The following is a 5,058-nucleotide window of genomic DNA, read 5'->3' on the forward strand; positions in this document are numbered from 1 at the left end:
AGCATTAGTATCTGGGTTTGGTGGCTGATGATGGGATGGATTCCCGGATGGGGTAGTCTCTGGATAGTCCATCCTTTCATCTTAGCTCTAAATTTTACTAGACTGATATCTTAAAAATTATTTAATGTTAATGAAAATGTATTCCATATTCAGTTTACAGGGGGGAGTTGTCAGGTCTGTGACCAGCTATGTTTATTTCCTGCAATACAGGCTTCAAACTGGCAGTTCAGGAGACTAGGCCTGAAGCTCTGTCTCCAAGAACTGGGCAAGTTCAAACAAGTCCAGGTCTCAGAAGCCACCCTGCCTCCTGGCCTGAGGCAAGGCCTGGTGTAAGACTCTGGCGACCCTTAACTTACTGAGACCCTCTGCGTGAACAACTTGGACTTGGGAATCAATGCAAACGCAAGAGGAATTTTATTGTTCCAACATTCTGGGGTCGCCCTGCACATAAAGGAGAGAGAATGACCACATGAAGCCCATTCAGTGAGTTTTTAATACAGTTTTCAGAGCGGCAGTCATTAGGTACAATGTGATTGGCACAACAGGGTGACTTTTAAACTGATTGGTCCTCAGGGAATGAGGTGGCAAGGGACTTCCCTTGTCTGTAGGTGTCCAATGGTCTGTCCACCTTGTGGAATGTGTCTACATGCTCTGAGCCTCCCCTACCTGCAGGTGGCCAATAGTCACCCCCCCCACCAGCCCCCTTGGGGTCTGAGGAATGTAATTAAGCCTCTCCCTTCCGGAGGAGGGGAGGGGTGCCTAAGTGTTCCATGACCTTTTTCTTCCAGGAGGGGAGGGGGTCTGGTGGAATTTTCCCAAGTTTCTGAACTGACCTCTACACTGAGGGCTCACTTGGGCATCTCCCTCACTCTTTGCTTTTACGTACTATTCCAGGATGTCATTCTTCCGGCAAATCGTGGACCTTTATAATAGTAGTAAACATTTGTCTGAGGTTGTCACCTCGAAGTAGCATGCAGCTCCAGTGCTGATTTCTCAGGTTCACCATGTGTTAAAGTTAAGCTTAATGTTCTTTACTCTAAACAACTCTCGATTTTCACAGGACCTAGACTATGCACACATCTCTACATGATCATGATGAGTTTTAAAGAAGAAGGAAGGATGGGATCAGGGCGATCAGGGCCTGGTTTGACTGTGTCTTTTTTTTTTTTTTTTTTTTTTTTTTTGACTTCTTTGTCAGGCACAGAAAAAACAGTTTCCAAAAATCATCTCAAGGCTCCTCCCTTGAATAGTTATACACTCAATGTTCTTTACATGGTTGACTCTCACAAAAATTTCTTTCTTATTCTTCACATCGGTCTTGGTTCTGCTAGGGAGGCAAAGGCGCTCTTTAACAGTATTGGAGTTATAAAAGTTATGTGGATTGCCTGCATTCTACCTCAGGGGAGAGTTCTTTCCCTGCTTTGGGTTTGTTTGTTTTTCTTACTTATTACTCCTGACATGTAAATATCAATAATGAAACCTTATCAGTCAGGTCCGCCAATGAATTTTTTTTTTCCTTTTTAAGTTATATGTTCAAAATGACATGACTTTAGCAGACAAAGATAATAGAGTAGGGAAGAAGGAGAAAACATGGCAAGAGAAGTGGTTAGGGTGTCGGTATGGTGGAAATAGGGCATGTGCACATCAGAAAAACATACAGAGAAACTCAGTGATCTACACAGTAATTATACTGCAATAGAATTTCAAGATTGTACCCAGTGATGGGTTAAGGGATATCTGCAGTTATGGTCTGAATGATCTGCATGCCTTTGCTTTCAGCTGCCACTGCAGGTCACAAGATAAACACATAATTTAAAACATTTGATCCTGGCAATTTTCTCCATAATGTTTTTGTGCTATGAATTCTAAGCAGTTATTACATACCTGGATTTCTTTTGTTTCTAAAGTTGTAGCTTTCAAGATATCCTCTCCCAGTCTATGCTACACAAAGTTTACATTTTCACCTTGTACATTCTTAACAGCTAAAAGAAAATAGATTCAAAAGTAGCATGCCCCTTTAAAAGAATAGCTTGATTTGTTATCACTGGAGTGTGTGTGTGTGTGTGTGTGTGTGTGTGTGTGTGTGTTCTCTGTGACTGATTTGTTTTTCCTTCATGTATATTCAAGATCCTTGTAGGAGCTGTGAGTACCTCAATGCCTTTTATTGACAAATAATATACTAAGTGGATAAAAACAATTTTCTCTTGGCGCAGTGGCATCTTTCTATCACACACAAAGGAAGGAAAATAATTCTTTTTGAAAACCAAACTGTAGTTATATGAAGATAATTATATAGTTTGGATCTTAAAAAGTAGAAATTTCTAAAAATAATAGAGACTATAGGTTAGATTTAGTTATGAAATAAAGTCTTACAGCAAAGAAATAGGCACACACAGTTTCCCTCTTTTTCCCCATGCTGACTAGCATGCTTCAAAGCCTTAGCCCTCAGTCCCAAATATGCCCGATATCTGTTACTTTCCATACAAAGATAAATGCTTAACTCTAGATTTTCCTCTTCAGAGGAAACTTTATTCATTATTCGTTATTCTTGGTAATGGCCATAATGACTTCAGTTAAGATCTTGGGTATTAAAATTTAGTTTTATACTTCTGGTCTTCATGTTCTTTTATTACAATACAGATTATAGTCTATTATTTCGGTATAGTATAGATTTCACTAAAATTTCCCAAACAACATGATGAGTTCTGGAGTCAAGCGAGTTACCCTAGAACCTGCCTGTCCTTGTTAAGTGTGGTGTTAAATTTGCCTTCAACTTTGAATTGAAGTCATTATCCTATTTTGATAGAAGGCATGCTTTCTTTAAGTTGATGGCTACAGAAATAAAAAAGATCAAAATATTTAAGTGCTAAGTCTGGCAGAAAGGGTGGTGAGTGGGGAGTTGTAGGCTGGGATGAGAAAAGTGTCTTCCCCGCCCCCACTCTCGACTCCACGTCTCTTCCGAGCCATCAAATCACTGCCAGTGGACAGACTCTAGTGTCCTCTAAGAGGACATGGAAGAGGTAACAGTGATTGTGTTGGGCAACCCATTTTCCTGCTTACTTAATTAAAATCTGTATTCTGGAACAATTCACTTTTCCATAGGCCTCATTTCCTTTAGCTGCAAGATGAGAATATGGCAATTTCTTTTATGGTTCTTTGCAAAGCTGACAATCCTGTAAGTAACATAGTCCTTTGGTCACCCCCTCATCTCTCTTCCTGCGCTTGCTGACCTCTCAGGTTGTCTGGTCCCCTCAGAAGTGAGCTCTAACAAGACAGGAGAATATGGCCTTGTTCTAATGTTAAGGGTCAGTCAGGTAAGAGCACAGTTCCGAGGCTCCATGGTAACCCTGCTGAGTACCTGGAACACATTGCTGATGCCCCTGTGCTTCCTTGTAAAGAGGAATTCTACCAAGTAGCATCATTTGTAAAAAAAAAAAAAGTTTTGCGGGCTGGAGAGATGGCTCAGTGGTTAAGAGCACTGACTGCTCTTCCAAACATCCTGAGTTCAAATCCCAGCAACCACATGGTGGCTCACAACCATCTGTAATGAAATCTGCCGCCCTCTTCTGGAGTGTCTGAAGACAGCAACAGTGTACTTACATATAATAAATAAATATTTAAAAAAAAAAAAAAAAGTTTTGCTTCTCCACCCCACAACCTCAACCTTTTAAAGTTAAAGCTGCTGGGTTTCATAGCATGGTTCACTAGCAACACAAAAGTGTAAGTCTTGCCTGAAGTGGTTTGCTTGCTGTGATTGCCAACAGGCAGAGCCCCAAGAGTGATTTTCATTGTCAAGTCGCACCTATTTCAAAGTCACCTCTAGACTCTAGGTAGTAGAAGCACATCCGCTTCATCCTCATCCTTTTTCTTACGTATCTCTACTGTCAGCCACAGCATCAGTGATCTCAACCCACATGGTCCACAGCACCTCCTGCCTGACTCATGGGGAGCCCTACCGAATGCTCCAAGGCAAAGACCGGTGGCTTTAAATTTTATCACTGCTTTTACCGGAGATGAACTGAGAGCTGGAGAAAGTATATTTCAGAGAGACATCTCATTTCTGCTTCAGTCTTTTCTGTCACTGACTTGGGGAAGAATTTGAACTAGACACTTAACCCACCAAGGCAGAGAAAATGCTTCAGATTTCCTATTGTAGAGTTGGAGAACTGCTGATCACTTACATAAATATTTTTCTTTGTGCTCCTTAGAAAACAGAAACGTTATAAATATTTAGTATTATTTTTTACTCCTTAGGTACAAAGAAACAGGAGAATCATGCTCTTCTTGAGAAGTACAGTCTTTCAGACCTCCTGGTGTATACCCAATGACCTTGCTTTGACTTACCACCTGCCTGTCTGCTGGCTTTCCTATTTTCCGCCCTGCAACCAGCCCTGTGTAACTGACTAACATAGCAAAATAAATAAACTTTAGCAACAGAGGTTTGGGGTGGGGACGAGGAAACTCAGCTTGGGTACTGTCACTCCGGCTGATGTCCAGCTGTGTGATGTCTAGCACAGGATGAGTATCAACATACATATTACGTTTTGAGTTCCTGAATGAAAACTCTGAGAAGTGATCTGGCTGAATGTGAGATCCCACATAATTCTAGTTCTCTCCCCACCTCCTGCCTTCCCTCCTTCCTTCCTCTTTCTTTTCTTTCATCTTCTCCCACAGCCCGATCTAGCTTTGTGTTCCGAGGACATGGGAAGAAAATGAGCCCCATCCAAGCGTTCCAGTCACTCTGTTTATTTCAAGTGGCGTCTTCACAAAATTAATTCACTTGTCGGCACATTCTTGCCCAGCAGGCTGTCCTGGGATACTTCAATGCAAGCAGGTCCTGGAGATGGTCCAGAAATGCACAGTTACGTTTGTAGGACAGATTTTCAGGTTTTTTTTCAAGTTTACTTCCTTAACTCTGCTTTCCAGAATTTCCTGTCACATTTCATTTTTACAAAATCAATAGCATAAAAAAATGAACGTGAACTCTCTCTACCTTCAATCTCATTTTTTCCTCTGCTATACACTAAGTTTTTTTTTTTTTTTTTTTTTTTTTTTTTT

The sequence above is a fragment of the Mus pahari genome, chromosome 21 (assembly GCF_900095145.1).
Source record: "Mus pahari chromosome 21, PAHARI_EIJ_v1.1, whole genome shotgun sequence".
Taxonomy (NCBI): Eukaryota; Metazoa; Chordata; class Mammalia; order Rodentia; family Muridae; genus Mus; species Mus pahari.